Raw genomic sequence first — 18,729 nt, 5'->3', positions numbered from 1 at the left:
TAATCCCACGTATTATGCATGTTAAAACATACAGATGGCTCAAAGATACCGAAGGATCCAAATAGGCATGACTGCCTTGACTTTCAGAACATTAGAGCAGAAAAGCAAAAAACATGGGCTTCCATGAAGACACTCCAACTTAAAGGACAAACAAAGAAGAAAGGTACTTTTCTGTTTTTCAAGCTTCTCCATCAGCTTCTAGTCTCTTCCCAAAGCCCACCAAAAAGTAATGACCCCAAGAGCCATTCCCCAGTGGAAAAGTGGCCAAAGGATATTAACAAATAGATCTCGAAAGAACTGCAAACTATTAACAACCGTATGAAAGACTGCCCCAAATCATTCATAGGAAGAGAAATGTCTACTACAACAACTCTGAGGTTTCACCTCACACTCAGCAAACTGGCAAAGATGGCACAGATGGAAAAAGTCAATGTTGGAAGGACTACAGGCAGACAGGCATAAAAAGATCCTGCTGATAGAACACTGAACTGGTCCGACCATTTTGGAAAGCAATCTGGAATAGAGCTTAAGAAAAAAAAAACTAAAGTGTCCATACGCTTTAACCTAGAGAACTCACTGCTAAACACATACTCAAAATAGGTCAAACACAGAGAGAAAGATCCCATATACACCAAGATATTCATAACTGAACTTTTTTTGAGGTAGCGTTTGCTCATTAACTGGAGGATGACTAAAGAAATTGTGATACATGGATATAACTGAATATTACTGAGTGATAAAAATGAATTTGAAGAATTCAGAGATGCAAGAGATCTACATGATATGATGCCAAGGGAAGTAATCAGAAAAATGCTACAGGCAGGAAACATCTTTTGTGCCTACCCTGTACTAGGCACTGTGCTAAGCACCTTACAAATATTATCTCATTCGATCTTCACAACAACCCTGGGAAGCAGGTGCTATTATTATTCCCATTTTACGGTTGAGGGAACTGAGATAAACAAGTTATGTGACTTGCCCAGAATCACAGTTAGTAATTATCTGAAGCCTGATTTGAACTCAGGCCTTCCTAGTTCCAGGCCTAGCACTCTTTCTACTCAGTTACCTAGCTACACCTTTACACAAAGACCACAAGAATGTAAATGGGGGGGGGGAAATGTTGTTAAACCAAACACTGTAACTGTAATGACTAAGCTGAGATGCAGAAAGGATGAAAAAAATGTGCCTCTTCCGCTTTGTTAGAGAAATGAGGGACCATGAGTATAGAATGTCACATATTCTGTATATACTGATATGTAGGTCGGTCTTCCTGAACTGCTTTTTCTTTTTAATCTTTGTTACAAGGAAAGTTTCATTGAGTAGGGAAGAGGGAGATGCATATTTTGAGAGGAATGTGATATAAAAACAAAAGGCCTTTTTTTAAAAGCAGGAAGCATGTAGGAGAATAGGGATGGATCACTTCCATCCCCTCTCCTGGAAAATGTTGTCCTGACAGGATTAGGAGTATCATTTCTGCGTATGAGATAACCATTACCTAGACTATGGAGGAAAAGCATCAGCAATCCTACCCTTCTGCTCTCTTCCCCTTCCTTCTTATATCCTTAGTGAACCTGAGCCAGTATAACAGATAATATGTTTCTTGGTTCCTACAGAATCAAGGTAAGGGACTAGACCTGTGATTTCATTTCTATAGGGAACTCCCTGGTGAGAAAAGTTCTGCCAATGCCCGTCACCACCTTCTCTGAAATGAATAATCTTAATGAAAGGATAAGTGGCTTGCCAAGGGTCACAAAGCCAGAAGGTCTCAGTGGCAGGATTTGAACCCACATCTCCCTAGCTTCAAGGACAGCTCTCTATCAACTCTATCATGCTGTCTCTCTTGACTCCTGTACCTCTTAGAAAAAGGAGTACTTGGTAACAAAAACTTGAATTAAAAAACAACGAAAAATGCAGCTACCAAAGAAAAGTAATGACACCAATATCTTCAGGGTAGATAGGCTTATTAATTTCAGATTCCCCACACTCACTGCTAAAAGGGTTGAGCTATTTGGCCAAAAGAATGTTCCAGTTTGTTTTTCAGTATCTTGACTAACTGAGCCATCTGGTGGAAACAGGAACCATTTCGTGCTGGGCACGATGATTCTGACTCACCAGCAATATTCAAGGATAAAAAAAAGGCAAGAGGTGTCTTGTCTGTGGGAAGGGGGGAAAGGAGAGAGATGATACCACATATCTCAGAATAGACATTGAACTGGAGCTTTCTTTGTCCTTAGAAAAAAGACAGTCAAATTCCTCCAGCCAGATAGTTTATGAGACTAAACATTTATTCCATTCTTCCTAGCTCTTGTCCACTCCAAAATATTCCTCAGCTGACTTTCATTTAGCAGGAGATACAATAGGTGATATAAGTGGGGCTCTCAAAGGCCCCCTGGAATCTCTCCAACTGGCTTTGTTTTAGCATCTGAAACACAAATCACTCCTCCCTTTGGATAAAAGGTGGATGTTTACCTCCTCCCCACTGAAATGCAAACTTTTTTATCTGGAATATTAAGCCATTATCAGTCATTAACACCTTCACTCAAAATTATCAGATTAACCTTAGCAAAGACCAGGACCCTCAGGAAATAGCACTGGCAATAGAAAAAAAATAGTTTTGATTGGAAGGAAGAGAGAGGAAGGAGACAATGTGGAGTAAGAGAAGCTACTTGGAGGTTAGGCATGAGAGTGGTGTCATAACTGGGGCTGTGGACAGCCAGAAGAGCATAAGGAAACTGGAAATCTAAGCAAAGGGGATGTGGATGGAAAACATGGGAGTGTATTCAAAACCAATTTCCTCTACTTCGCAACTTAACCTAGGGCTGTTCTCTTCCTACTGGAAGAGTGATTTCAGGCAAAAGTCCAAAGTTGTGCGTATAAATATGGGTCACCCTGGGGTCCTTCCTTATGGTTTAATGGGCTAAACACCTGCCATGAAACACAATTCTTTGAGTTCTTCTCCATGGTTTGAGGGTGAAAGGCGATATGTGCTGGAGGCTTGCCCTGAACAAAGTCCTTCCCAGCAATTGACTGGATGTATTAGCCCCAGTGGATGGGTTGTTAGCCCTACCCACTGACAACTGGTCAGTCATCAGTGACAAAGACAATGTTGGATCTCTGCTACAGGTTACTTGTGTGACCTTGAGCAAGTAACTTAATTTCCCTGGGTCACAACTTGATAGGATTCTAAAATCATAGATTTGGAGTTCAAATGACCTTTGGATGCTGACAAGCCCAACTCCATTATCTTAGGAAGGAAAGTGAAATTGAAAAACATTGAGGTTAAGTGACTTGCCCAGGATCCCAGGACTACCAATTTTCTAAGCCAGGATTTGAACCTGTCTTCCTGACTTAAAGTCATATCCCATACCCTATGATTCCTCATGTTTCCTCATATATAAAATAAGAAGACTTGAATGAATAGATTCTAAGGTCCCTTCCAGCTCTAAACCTGTGATTCTATGATCCAACTGGATCCAAATGGTGGCAGTTGGAGAGTGTGTAGGAGAGGCCAGGTGAGGTTGCAGGTGTGTGGTGTTAGAGTACTTTGTTCCTTTCTCTCCCTTTGGAAATGGTGTCAAGAGGAATTGGGATGTTTGTTGCCCTAATGCACTACAAGGGTATGTCTGCCCTATTGTCTTGGGCCCAGATGCTCAGACATCCCTGAAAAGGAAATGTGCCCTAAGCACAGGCTCCAAAGATAGGTACCCTGACAATCTGTAAAATGGGGTAACACTTAAACATAGTGGAAGTTTGTAGGCAAGCTCATAAATAAAACCAGAGGATGCTTTTCAAATGCAAAGAGTCTGCAAATCATGATATTAATAAATTGCTCTAACTGAAGAACTGGTTTGTAAGCCCACAAAGTTAAATTCCTGAGCTGTATGCCGCTGTAGAAAATTGGTTTAATGAACCAATGTGGAGAGTTATGTGGCAATTTCAGGAAAATAAATAAAATAAATAAATAAATAAATAAATAAATAAATAAATAAATAAATAAATAAATAAATGAAGATAAGCTGAGGAGGAGATGAAGCGATGTCTGATTAAAAACAGTCCAAACTTGAATGATAATCAGCAAAATTTTTTAATCAGCCCCCTCTTTCCATCACATTCTGCCTCAAGTATTAACCTCTGGACTTTTCTCTAAAGCCTCCAAATTTACAAAAGGAAGAGAATAAGGATTTATAAAGTTGCTAATATGTGCCAGGCACCATGCTAAGTGGTTTTGTTTGTTGTTTGTTTTTACAAACAATAACTCTATGATATAGATGCTATTTTTATCTCCACTGTAAAGCTGCAGAAACTGAGACAAAGGTTAAATGACTTGTCCAGGGTCACACAGCTAGGAGGTATCTAGGGCTGGATCTGAATTCAGGTCTTCTTGACTGCAAGCCCAACATTCTATCCATGGCAACACCTAGATACTTCTTACAAAAAAGAAAAAGGAAAAATCACTTGGCCTCTCATTGTCAATCACTCAACCAATAAACATTTATTAAGCATTTTGGTACCTTTGCCCTCTTTGTACCAGGCACTGTACTATGCTCTGGTGATACAAAAAGAGGCAAAAAACAGCCCCTGCTAGTCTAGTCTAGTCTGAGGCTAAGTGTCTGAGAAAACTCTGAGAGCAAATATTATTACTCCCATTTAACAAAGGAAGAAACTAGGTTTCAAGAAGGGAGCTGTAATCACTCAGCTAGAAGTTATCATATTCAGGATTTGAACCCAGTTCTCCTGATGGTTAGCCCCAGGGCACTTCCCACTAGTACACACGGCCTCCATCATATGTGCGAAGGACCTGTTGTTACCTGGCTCGGTTTCTGCTTTTGGTCTAGACAATAACCAATCTACTTTTGATTTAGAGAGGAAACATACAGTAGGGGAAAGAGCCCCAGCTTTCTAGGGAGGTCACTAGGGATAATTCCTTTAATCACTGGGACCATCCATTTCAGGACAGATAAAGAAAGCTTCCTAAAACAATAAAATCACAGATCTGTTTTAAAAAATAGACAATGGATACGGGCCTTTGTTCTGATGAAAATTAGTCATTTGACATAGATTAAATCAAGAAAAGTTACGTGTTTTTTCCTTTGTTTTCTTCTGCTTTACCTCTGCTTTCTCTCTTCTTCTAGATAACATACTAGCTCCACCCTTTCTCAAGCCCAATCTCCTTTACTTGACTTTCAAGGTGTTCTAAAATAAGGCCTCACCTTAAGTAACCAACCTCATCTCATGCTACTACACCCTACCTTCTGTCAGTCCAGATTCTCTACCCATACACACCATACTCAATTGTCCCATTATGCCTTTGTTCTTGCCATTCCAACACCCCAGAATGTCTTTTTTTTTCTTTTCACCTATTCAACCATTTTATTCTTTAAGGCCCTCCCTAAGTCCCACTTCCTTTGTCCCTGTAAGTCCCTCCCTGTAAACACACTCATCCTTTTTCTGAACTCCTAAGGTACTTATCGTCAATACCTCCAAATTTAGCAATTAATTTTCTTCTTGTTGTCTCATCTACGCGCCTGGATTTCAATCACCTTGAGAAAGGACCTTGTATTTTATACTTTTCTTGCATCCTTCCAGTACCTAGCACAGTGCTAATCATATAAAAGGGACTGCACAATAAATCTTTATTGAGTCAGAAGACCTGTTACCACCTCCCAGTGCCCCAATTTCCTCATCTGTGAAAGAAAGAAAGAAAGAAAGAAAAAGAAAAAGAAAGAAAGAAAGAAAGAAAGAAAGAAAGAGAGGGAGAGAGAGAGAGAGGGGGGGGAAGAAAGGAAGGAAGGAAGGAAGGAAGGAAGGAAGAAAGAAGAAAGAAAGAAAGAAGAGAAAGAAAGAAAGAAGAAAGAAAGAAAAGAAAGAGAGGAGAGAGAGAGAGAGAGAGAGAGAGAGAGAGAGAGAGGAAGAAAGGAAGGAAGGAAGGAAGGAAAGAAAGAAAGAAAGAAAGAAAGAAAGAAAGAAGAGAGGGAGAGAGAGAGAGAGAGAGGAAGAAAGGAAGGAAGAAGGAAGGAAGGAAGGAAGGAAGGAAGGAAGGAAGGAAGAAAGAAAGAAAGAAAGAAAGAAAGAAAGAAAGAAAGAAAGAAAGAAAGAAAGAAAGAAAGAGAGGGAGGGGGGGGAGGAGAGAGGAGAGAGGAAGAAAGGAAGAAGGAAGGAAGGAAGACAGAAAGAAAGAAAGAAAGAAAGAAAGAAAGAAAGAAAGAAAGAAAGAAAGAAAGAAAGAAAGGAAGGAAGGAAGGAAGGAAGGAAGGAAGGAAGGAAGGAAGGAAGAAGAAAGAAAGAAAGAAAGAAAGAAAGAAAGAGAGGGAGAGAGAGAGAGAGAGAGAGAGAGAGAGAGAGAGAGAGAGGAAGAAAGGAAGGAAGGAAGGAAGGAAGGAAGGAAGAAAGAAAGAAAGAAAGAAAGAAAGAAAGAAAGAAAGAAAGAAAGAAAGAAAGAGAGGGGGGGGGAGAGAGAGAGAGAGAGAGAGAGAGAGAAAGAGAGGAAGAAAGGAAGGAAGGAAGGAAGGAAGGAAAGAAAGAAAGAAAGAAAGAAAAAGAAAGAAAGAAAGAAAGAAAGAAAGAAAGAGAGGGAGAGAGAGAGAGGAAGAAAGGAAGGAAGGAAGGAAGGAAGGAAGGAAGGAAGGAAGGAAGAAGAAAGAAAGAAAGAAAGAAAGAAAAGAAAGAAAGAAAGAAAGAAAGAAGAAAGAAAGAGAGGGAGGGGGGAGAGAGAGAGAGAGAGAGAGAGAGAGGAAGAAAGGAAGAAAGGAAGGAAGGAAGAAAGAAAGAAAGAAAGAAAGAAAGAAAGAAAGAAAGAAAGAAAGAAAGAAAGAAAGAAAGGAAGGAAGGAAGGAAGGAAGGAAGGAAGGAAGGAAGGAAGGAAGGAAGGAAGGAAGGAAGAAAGAAAGAAAAGAAATGAAAAGAAAATATGTGATAGGAACTACATCTACCCCTGGTAAGCTAGATTAGTGTTCTCCTAAAAAGCAATGAAACCATGGTAGAGACTTAACTGAACAGGGCCATAGGACCCCTATCAACTAAGGCATAAAATGCCTTTAAAAGCAAGGACTCCTCACACTTATGGGACTCCTTATTACCATACCAATCAATATACCCTTCTAACTGAGCACACCACTAGCAAGCGTGGAGGCAAGTGTCACCATGCCCACCTGAACCAATGTTCTATGTTTTCTGAATGGCCTTTCCATTTTATTAGATAAACTTTCTGTTAAATGCTGTATGGTCTAGGAATGACTCATTCATTACCTTCTGATACAGAACTGAATCAGCCTGAGTCAGGCCTGACTCAAGACAAGGGAGCTGGCCTAGAACTTTTCTGGGCAAAGATTGAATATGAAAAAAATACAGGGTTTTCTGGACTACAACAGAGATAGATCATTGAGTCCAGACTTCTCACTTTGCAGATGAGAAAACTGAAACCCAGAGAGCTGAGATTGGAATTCAGGTCCTCTGACTCCACATTTACATCGTGATAATGTCTTTGTGCCACGTCTAATATTCCCAGTCTCTTGAAAGATTCAAGGCTAAATTCAGCTGCCCAGGCCAAATGGAGTTCTATAAAGTACAAAATGTCAAGAAAGAAGAATTGATTTAAGATCTCCATGTCCTTAGGGAGGCTAACAGACTGGATATTGTAATAATAAAAATTACTCATATTGATACACTTTAAGGTTAATGAAACTATTTCCTCATAATGATCTTATTAGGTTATACTGTGAATATGACTATGCCCATTTTACAGATAAGTAATTCTTTACAAAATGGAAGGCCTAAGAGCCACAGTATAGCTAGGATATGCAGAAGGAGGAGCACCAGTCTACATAAAACTGAAGGTGGGATTGAGGGCTAAAGTGAGCTATGCCTGCCATCTTCCCTAAATTCTTCACTTTGGATAAACCAGAAAGGACTGTAATCTTTGTGTGCCTGGATATCATAATGAGACATTAGAACAAAGGACTTCAGCACTTCTGAATTCTGAGTAAGTTTCTAGGCCCCTTCTTACTGTCCAATGGCTCAACCCCCTCAAAAGATAAGCATTAAAGAATCCAAGGAAAATGTTGGCCAGGAGATGGGAGTTTTCAATAGGCATCACACTTGCCCTCTTGAATGACATTACACATGTAACCTGCGTAAGCAATGAGTACCATCTGTATCACCTTTAGTTTAAAAAAAAAATAAGAAAAACCTTCCTACATAGCACATTCTATTAAACAATAAGCTCCATGTTGGCAAGAGACATGTCTTAACTAAATTTTATATGCCCCCCCCAGTGCCTAGCACAGTGCTCTGCACATATTAGGCACCTAAAAAATGTTGGATGAATGAATGAAGTATAAAGAGATACCACCAGAATTTTCACTTTCTCCCATGGATCTCTTTAGCAAAGTCCAAAGATCTCCAGGGTTCTGTAGCTAGGACAAACTAATTTTGTCAAGACTTCCATTTTCCAAAAATAAACGTAAACTTTTAGTCCAATGAGCACCTAAATCTCAATGTGAAAAAGCACCTGCCTCCAAAATCTTAATGTAGCTGCAAGACCTGCTTCAATATTTCATAGTCTAGGTAATATGACTGTTACATGATCATAAAAATATTCTTTTGTTTTCAGTACAAGATCAAAATTCTGAGCCAACCAAATTTGACAGCTTCCCTATCTAGTGACAGGTGATAGGTACCAGCAGGATTGAGTTACCTTTCTGAAATCTGAAGGGAGCCCTTTAAAGTAGGGGCCATAGCAGTGTACATTTTCTTTGCATTTCCTGTATCTAGAAACAGAAGGTTGCAGAAGCAGTTGGCAGTTGGAATGGCATTCATTATTTAGCACCCAGAGGCTGGGGATCTCAGTCTCTGACTCTTGGTTGGCTCTTTCATTTTGCAAGAAAATCCAGAAGGGAAGACAATTCTTTCAAGTCAGCCCCATACTATGCTCTGGACTCACAGAATCTTAGAGTTGGGAGGGTCCTTAGATGTCATCTAATCCAATCTCCTTCTCAAGAGCATTGGCTAAGGAGTTAAAGGATCAACTCTGACACTTAACTACTTGCATAATTTAGGGCAAGTCACTTAACAGTCAGTCCCTGGGCCTCAGTTTCCTCATTGGTAAACTGAAGGGTTACACTGGATATCCCAGCTCCAAATTTACGATCCTGTGATCAATTCAAGAATTCCTTCTATGTAGCTTCTGACAGATGCCCAATCTATTTTCTGATTGAATATCTCTGGTTACAGAATTCACCACCTCACAGAGCAGCTGGTTTCATTGCCAGACTTCACTCATTGTTAGAATGTTTTACTTTATGTCAAAATCTGTCTCTCTGTTACTTCTATCCATCAGACCTAGTTTGGCCTCCTGAAGCAACTTGGAAATAATCTACTCTCTCTGCTACATAACAGTTCTTAAATCATTGAAAATAGTTGCCTCTGCCCACATTAAGGCTTTGTTTTCTGGAATAAAATCTTCTAGCTTCTTTAACTGTTGCCTAAGAAATTACCAGCAAGGTAATTTCCAGATTCCCCCGTCATCCTGCTCAAGCTCCTTATGCTTTCATTTTTCTGCTTCAAATTTTATCCAGCACTGCTTTTATTTTTACACAAGGAAATTACGAACTCTGGAAGACAGAAAGAAGGAAGGAAGGAAGGAGGGAGGACGGAAAGAAGGAAGGGAGAGAAGAAGGAAGGAAGGAAGGAAGGAAGGAAGGAAGGAAGGAAGGAAGGAAGGAAGGAAGGAAGGAAGGAAGGAAGGAAGGAAGGAGAAGGGAAATGAGGAAGGAAGAGAGGGATAGAGGAAAGAAGGGAAAGAAGAAGGAAGAAAAGGAGAAAAGGAAAGACAAGGAAAGAAAGGAAAGGAGAGGAGAGCAGAGGAGAGGAGAGGAGAGGAGAGGAAAGGAGAGGAGAGGAGAGGAGAGGAAAAGGGAGAGAAAGAGAGAAGGAAAGAAAGAAAGAAAGAAAGAGAGAGAGAGAGAGAGAGAGAGAGAGAGAGAGAGAGAGAGAGAAAGAAAGAAAGAAAGAAAGAAAGAAAGAAAGAAAGAAAGAAAGAAAGAAAGAAAGAAAGAAAGAGAAAGGAAGGGAGGAAGGAAGGAAGGAAGGAAGGAAGGAAGGAAGGAAGGAAGGAAGGAAGGAAGAAAAGAAAGAAAGGGAGGAGGGGCAGGAGGGCACAGTGACAGCTCCTCAGATTGAGTAGGTAATAGCAAAGCTGGTAACTGATCTATGAGGGAACAAATGCATAGAACGGTTTCTGGCACTACTTTACATCAAGTGGAGATTAATTAATGCTAAATTACAATGGAATTCCTATAGAATTACCCAGTATGCAGTCCCCAGAATAACAAAGGAATTCAACATGATTAATGTTTCGAATACTGAAGGAAGTCAGAATGATTTGCCACTTATTACAAAGTGCTGCCAGATTTCTTAAAACAGCTTTGCCTGACCCAGGATATTACAATCTCCAATGCAATCAGCTCTTTGGAGTTCACCAGTTTGACAGGAGCACTGTTCCCAGCCAGCTCAGTATGGGCTTCATCTCTCCCCCTACATCTCTCCCCCTTCCCCCTTTCTTCCTCCCCTACCCTCCCTCTCCCACTCCCTGTAACCACCCCCACTATTTCCAGGCAGGTATAGTGTTATCTGAGAGGGAGAATTCTGAAATCCCTGACGAAAGTCAGAGCCCAGCTGGCCAACCTGTTCTGCTTGGAAGAGTCAGTCAGAGGCGGTGGGACTGAAGAAGCCACCTTGGGGAAAAAAAAATAAGAATAATCAGGTTCATAAATACCAGCCAGTTGAAGCTCTAGGATGACTTTTTTTTTCTGTTCTGAAAAATCTCTGTCTTGTGAGTCATTTGTGGGCTATAGGTGTTTAAAGCATTTATATGGGGAGAAAGACAGATTGATGTCTTCAGTGCAGCCTGCACACTATGGGTCTAAAGAGAGGTCACAAGGATGACAAGAATACCAAGCTTAAAACGACAGAGATGGCGCCAACATGCATTTAAGTAGAGACTGAGAGTCCAGGATTCCTGGACATCATAAAGAATCTATTATCATTGTGGTCACTTTCAGCAAGACTGATTTCATTACCATCTGTCTTCATCCACTGATGCTCAGCGAATAAATATTAAATATGGAACTTTTCCTGGATTCAAGTCACAGAAGGCAGAGAAGTGAAGGTTTCTGTAACCGTGCGATCCCCAGAGCACCTTAGGCCAGGGGGAAGAGGTGGAGATGGGGGAAGGGAAGTGGGGGGGAGGGGCAGACAGAAGGGGGAGTGGGTAGCCCAGTGGAGGAAGAGAAGATCATTAGCTCCGCTGAGTCGAAAATAAGGGTTCAGTTCTCAGTTGAGTAATAATTCTCTTTTCAAGGTGGGCAATATTTAAGCAATCATCTCTTGAAAATTGGTCATTACCACCAGCTAATAACCGATTTGTTAGTTAATAGCTCAAGGTGAAGCCAAGGGCAGCAAATGCTCTGGCATACCATTCTATGATGGCAGTATTAGCAGATTTCAAGGGCATTATTGCTATTATAAACCATGTTCATTGATTTATAACAACACTAATATGTTTTATAAAAGAGTGAGTGCAATGTCCTAGAAAAATTCATCATTTTTTGGTACTTTGCCATTGATTGTCCACTGCCCCATGTCTAAAAGAGACACCATCAGGTCTCATGCTGGACAGCTGTAAAAATTTGCAGCTGCCCAGGGACTATTAGGGCAAGAAAGATAGGATGGAGGGGTGGAGTGTAGGGTCTGATGTAGGGGAGGAGGATGGAGAGAGACAGAGACAGGGAGACAGAGATAGGAAAAGAGACAGACAGACAGAGCTCCTTGGCAAGATCTGAATTCTCCTAAATTACAGGCCAGCTTAGTGGTACTGAATCCATGAACAAATTTGTTTTTAATGGTGAGTCTCAGAGTTCTTCTGACAGCTACCTGGAAAGTCCCGAATCTCAATTACCACCCCTCCCATTATCACAGTAAAGCCTCTATCCTACCCCTAGTTGGACTTGGAAGCTTTTTCTCCTTCCTTTCAGTCCTCTAGGCTGCCAAATGAAACACAGAATCTGTGACCCATAGCAAAGAAAAAAAAAACTGGGGAAAGAAGGGGTGAGAACACTCTTTTGACAGAAGCTAAGGATACAAAGCTTGACAAATCTTGGCTTTCCTTTGAGTTTCTGTTTTAGTTTGAATGAGTTGAATAAAGCCACTTAAATAATTTAACCCTGGATATCTATTCGGGTCTTTATCATGACAAAATTTTTAAAAACCTACTTACATTAGGAACTTTAAAATTCATGTGTGTCTAAAGTCCTTAAAAATAAAGTCAGGGTGGAACTAAGGTAAATAAGTCATTGGGACCAATGAAAATAGGGTCATTAGGAATGTTAGACACTCACTTTCAACTTTTTATGTTCTATTGGCTTTTGTTTCAATGGGAACCTGTGTTTGGGAAAATTATAGCTATTGGAGCTAGTTGCTTACCTATTAGAGCTCCTGTCATTCTCCAGGAGGTGGTGACATCATAGACAGAACCATTGTTATTCTGGACAGGCCAATGTACAAGTTATTGGCCAAGTACAATTTCTGTTGGCTTTCATAATGAGACGAAATTCAACGAGATAGAGAGGCAGGCATATACATATGTTACTACTGAATTAAAACCACAGCTATTATTATATCACAAATTGGCTAAAATCCAACATTTATATTCACGAAATCAACAATTCTGTGATCATCTGACATTATCCAGCTAATGTTTGGAATGAATCTTTCATCAAGTTGTTTCAGTTTTTAAACAGTCATTTTGGGTAAAGATGAGACTAGCCAGCTCATGTTCAGAGCTTAATTAAAATGTATACAATAACATCTCAGATTCCCTTCATATGCTAGAATCTAAAATTAAGTAGGCTAATAGCATACCAGTTAAAGTACCACATTTCACTGCATAATCGTCACAGATTTTATGCCAATTTTTTTTTGCAAAAAAGTGGGGTGTGACCATTATGTGAAGCTTTTTTTTTCAATTGTGCCAGTATTACTTAAAAATTATGTTATTATTAAACTGTCTTTGGTGCAAGATTAGGATTCATGGAATACTCACGAATATACATTAAAATTGAACATTGACAATGTCTATGCACTGAGAATTCTAGGCTCATGGCTCTCAATACACAAGAGATAAATACATATCCATGTGCCACTGGTGAATACATTGCTGCTCTGTTTACCTGACAAGCAGCATGACAAACAGAATTACACTATGCTATGATTACACAATGAAAGGTTATAAACCAATTTTGAGACTGAAAAAACAGGGTGCGACAATTATGTGGTGAAATGTGCTATACATCAGAAATAAAGAAAATATATCAGTCAACTGATTGTAATTTAAGAAAGTAGGATGTGTATTCTAATATTAGGATGCATATTCTAACCCCCCCCAGAAAATGACTAGAATTGTCATTATCATCATCAACACAGCTAACATTTAAGTACTGCTTACTATGTTCTAGGCACTGTGCTAAGCACTTTGTAATTAATATCTCATTTGTTATATCCCTATTCTGTTATAACAGGTCATAAAATTCTTAATGACAAGTGATTGGGTCCTAACTTTTCTATCCAGGTCCTGTCAGGGAGAAAAGCTTCCCTTTGGCAAACCCCCATTTCCACTTCTGGAACCCTTTGCCCTGTTCTTGGAAGTTCTACAAAGTATTGGTCTCTGGCTGCCCAGTGCCTATAACCCTCACCTTATATGGCTATAAAAGACTTAGATGGAAAAAAAAAAAGATTTAAAAGAACATAGATGTTCCCTCCAGGAAGTTCCTTCCTTCCAAACCTTCCTTATCTTCAGTTTTTCCACCAACACATGTCATGTGTCCCACTTAACCAGTCACATTCTCTGTTTTAGATTTCATAAGACCTTAATAATGCATATTAATAGGCTAATACGTTACCACTCTTGGGTGACATATTTTCATCTTTACGGGAACATTCTAGATATACTGCTTTAGCCCAAATGACTGATTTTAACAGTGGAAATTTGAAGCATCATGGCAGTTTGGGGGTGGAGGTGGGGAGGCAGGGTAGGACATCTGTCAAAATTATCTGATGCAGGCTTCCCCTTTTTCAATTACAGAATCTCAGAGTTGGAACCTGAGGACATCTCATCCCATCTGTTACCAAACAAGAGTCACCTCTATAATATAACTGAGAAGTGAATAACCAGTCTTCACCTGAAGACCTCAAGTGATAGCTAACTCCTTACCTACTTAGGTAGTTCATTCTACTTTTAAATAGTTCTAATTATTAGGAAGTTTTTTTTTATTACATCAAGCCTAAATGCATTTTTTTTGCTCCTATTTCTATCTTCAAGTCTAAGAAAAAGAGATCTGAATCCTGCTTTACCTAAATATAGGGCTGGCCCTATTCATACCTCATCCAAATATTCTGAAGAATTTTAAGTGAGGTGATTCTCTTGCCAAGTCAAACACAACTTGGTAATTTGGTGGCAAAGACTAGTCTTTCTAATTCCACAGTCCTATTAATGCCAAGTTCTGAGGATTCTACCTTGACCTCTTTTCTACACCCCCTTTTTTCCCTCTGACTCCGCCACCTCACTAATGTAGGTCCGTATTATCTCATGCCTGGACTACTGCAGTAACCTTCTGCTGGGTCTCCCTGCCTCATGACTCTCCCCACTCCGGCCCATCCTCCACTCAGCTGTCAAAGTGATCTTCCCAAATCATGGGTCTGACTACGTCATCATTCTATTCAATAAGCTCCAGTGTCTGCTCGTTACCTCCGGGTTCAAACATGAAACCTTCTGTTTAGCTTTTAAAACACTTCATAACCTGGCCTCTTCCTACCTTTCCTGTCTTCTTTCATTTTTCCCCTCTCTGTGTACTCTATGATCCATTGGCAGTGACCCACTTAGTGTCCCTCCCACAAGAAATATCCATCTATTTTCTCTGACTGCTCCACATACACTCTCCCTCCTCATCTCCACCTCCTGGCTTTCCTGACTTTCTCCAAATCTCAGCTAAAATCTCATCTTCTGCACAAAGCCTTTCTGATCCTCCCTCATACTAATGCCTCTGAGATGTTCTCCAATTTATCATATTTATATCCTGTTTGTACACAGTGTTTCTATATTGTCTCCCTCATTAGACTGTGAACTTGTAGCTATAGAGACCATTTTCAACTTTCTTTTGCATCCCCAGTACTTAGCATAGTGCCTTGCACATACTAAGAGCTTAATAAATACTTAATTATTTGTCAATTTAGCACATAGTAGGACTTTAATAAATGTTTGTTGATTGGCTATCCTAGATGCTTTGTAAGAGGTTGTGAAGTTGTGTGTGTGTATGTGTGTGTGTGTGTGTTGTTATCTAGGCTTATAATTTCATTAGTACAGGGAATTTATGGTGAGGAAACTTTCTACCAAGGCAGAGAAGCAATTGTTTTAGAAAATATCTAGGGAACTGAAAGGACAATTAATTTGCTGACAGGTCAACAGGTCAGTATGTGAAAGAGTCAAGATTTGAACCAAAGTCTTGCTAACTCCAAGACCAGGTCACTATCTACTATTCTAGTTGCCTTTATTTGGCAATTAGTCAATACATGTCACTATCAATCAGTTTCAGATCTTAACTAGAATAAAAAAAAAATTTAGTCTCCAATTTCCTTCAGGTACTGGAATCTAGAAAACTACTTTATAGCACTCCAGGAGAAGTATGCATCTCTCCACATTAAAATGTAGAGAATCTCTCAATCAAATAATCCCTAATTGGGCACGAAAAAATAAGGATGCAAATGTCACTTCAGGAAAATGCCATGTTATTTATTCCCCCTCTCTGTCAGAAAAAACCATAGCATCTTTAACAACAAATGACCAGAGAATGGCTTTTATCCAAGGCAAAGGCTGAACCACGCCATCAGGTACACAAAGCCTGCCTTTGGTAACTCGAAATTTCTACTTCCAGACTCTATCATTCTGGCCTTTGGCAATCATTCCAAGATCCAGTTACTAATTGTTTAAAGCAGTTCGTTTTCTTCTAACAAGAGGAGGATGTGTTTAAGGGTGATCTTTACCTAAAGCCCTGAGAGATCAGAATTATGGGCTTATTCTCCATACCAGGCTGTTGCCCACTAAACACCAGGATAGAGGGGCCTGGCCAAATGTGGCTGCTTTCCCAAAACTTTCTGTGGTTCCTACTTGTGAAACTGAAATGATGCTACCCTTTTGGAGACATAGCCTTGGGTTTCACCTAAGCCTTTGAAAGGAAATCCCCAATTTGGGGTCCCAAAAGCATGTCAAGTCAAGTCAACAAGTATTTATTAAGCATTTACTATGTGGCAGGTACAGTGCTATATGCTGGGAACACAATAACAAGCAAACAGGAAAAAATGCACCTGATCTCAAGGAGCTTAAATTATAACAAAGGAAGACAATACATAAACAGGAGCTGAAAATGAGAAGAGGGAGGGGGGAAAAGTATCCACATCAGAGTTTGGTAGAGAAATGCAAAGAGTCAAGAGGAGAGCTAAGAATGAATAAAGGAATGAGCATGGCTGACTTGGGAAATTCCTTAAATGTAGGTTCAGGGAGGAACTGGCCAGTCAGAGGAGACAGCCAGCAGGCCAGAAGAACATTCCAGCATAAGAAGGCTGCTAATGATCGAGACATTGTTGTTGCTGTTCTTGTTGCTGGTGGTGGCGGTCCTTCATTCTCAAAGAGGACCAATGACATCACAAGGGTGATGTCTTCACTTGTGTGTGAATTAGATTTAAGGGAGACAGAGCTGCTCCAAGTCATCAGTCTCACTCTCTCCTCCAGAATCATCAAAGGCCAATGGAGGCGTTCAAAGAGTGAGGAGCAGAGCTGGGAGAGGAAAGGGGGTCTGTGCTATTAATTAAGTAGTTACTTCTATTTACTTTAAATTTCTAAGAATTGATTTTTCTAAGGAATATTCTAACTTCAAAAAATAATGCAAAAAAAGAGCCATAAATATGTGAGATATGTGAGATAATACGGTACTAGCACTTCCCATAAAGAAGAGGAGAAAAAGTCTCAACAACATTAGAATCTGTTTAGAAAACTATTTTCCTCTTTCCATGACAGAGTTGCAGATAGTTTCACTGAATACTCTATCATTCATCTTAAGTTTTAGTTGGTCTTTAGACTACCTTTGTTGGTAGATTGATGGAACGATGACTCAGGATTGAATCCAATCAATTGAAACCAACTGAACCCAAAAGATCCTCAAATTTTTTTAGCTCATAAACCACCTAGGTCTGGTAACGAATATTTTCTTCACTATTTGCCATAGAAATTTCTGAGGAAAACAAAATTAGGTACCAATAAGATAATGTCGAGTTTGTTTAATAAAATAATTATTAAATCATCTTAAAATCATTCATTTATGCTAAAAACCAAAGTATAGTCACTCTCCTATTATAAACATTAATAATGCAAGAGGTGAGAAGCAGTGTGTCAAAGTAAGTTGAGACACAGCCTCAGAACCAGAAAGATCTGGGTTCAAGTCCTTTCTCTGGCACATACTAGCTATGTGACGTTGGACACATCTCTTCTCAGCGGTCTAGAGTAGAGGTCAGCAAACTATGACCTGAAATCCAAATCTGGCCTGCTGCTGGTTTTCATACAGTGCAGGAGCTAAGAATGGTAACTTGCAGGCTATGTGAAAACCAGCTGTAGTCTGCTGATCTCTGCTCTAGAGAATTCTCTAAGACTAATTTTCAGAGAAAGTACCAATTTGTATTGGTAGAGAGAGTATTCTCATCTAGGAGTTCCACATACAAAGGAAATCACAGCTCTACTCCCTATAGTCACTGATGTTATCTGAGGAAGAGCAAGCAAGAGAGGGAAAGACAGAGACAGAGAGACAGAGAGACAGAGACAGACAGAGACAGAGAGAGAGAGAGACAGACAGAGACAGAGAGAGACAGACAGACAGACAGACAGATCAAGCATAGACAAGATCGGTGGCTCTAGGAACTAGATCTACGATTTTCATTTATCTGTGTGTATGGGGGCGGGGATGTGTATGCGAGAAAGAGAGAGAGAGAATATATACACTTCTAAAGAACATCAAGCTACAACTTAAGTTCTAACTTGAAGTTGACTCTGCCATCTTTCATCCTGGCTGCTAAGAATTTCCCGATAGGACTATCTTTTGTGATTTTTATCCAATTTCATTGAAATTCAATGAAATTTTATTTCAGCAAAATTGGATAAAAATTACAAACGATATATAGAGAGAGAGAAATATTTATTTATATATGTGCATGTATATGAGTATATGTGTGTATACATATGGCAGAATAGAATCACCACTCACCTCAGCACTCATTCCTTAATCAGCCCTGACAGTACTAGTTTTGTAAACTACAGACCTCACTTAAGGGTAAGCTAACCAACTTAGTGCAGCAGACAATTATTGCTGACTGAAAATATTATATCAAACTCAGTGTTATAAGTCATAGACCTATTTGATTTTTAAGTTCTACCCACCTACAAAAAATTTCATTGAAATCGGATGAAATTCATAAAAGATATGTTGATCATTCTTATCAACTAGGATAAAAGATGGCAGAGTGAATTTTGAATTGGACTTAAGTTGTAGCTTGAGAGTCTTCAGGAGCACGTCAAATTTGACAAAATCTAGTAACTCCTTTAAAACTTACAGAAGAAATAGCAGATGTGGCAAAGAA

This window comes from Phascolarctos cinereus, unplaced genomic scaffold (genome assembly GCF_003287225.1).
Source record: "Phascolarctos cinereus isolate Bilbo 61053 unplaced genomic scaffold, phaCin_HiC Scaffold_2;HRSCAF=192, whole genome shotgun sequence".
NCBI classification, from domain to species: Eukaryota; Metazoa; Chordata; class Mammalia; order Diprotodontia; family Phascolarctidae; genus Phascolarctos; species Phascolarctos cinereus.
The sequence above is the reverse complement of the archived record's forward strand: the minus strand, read 5'-3'. Positions refer to the sequence as shown.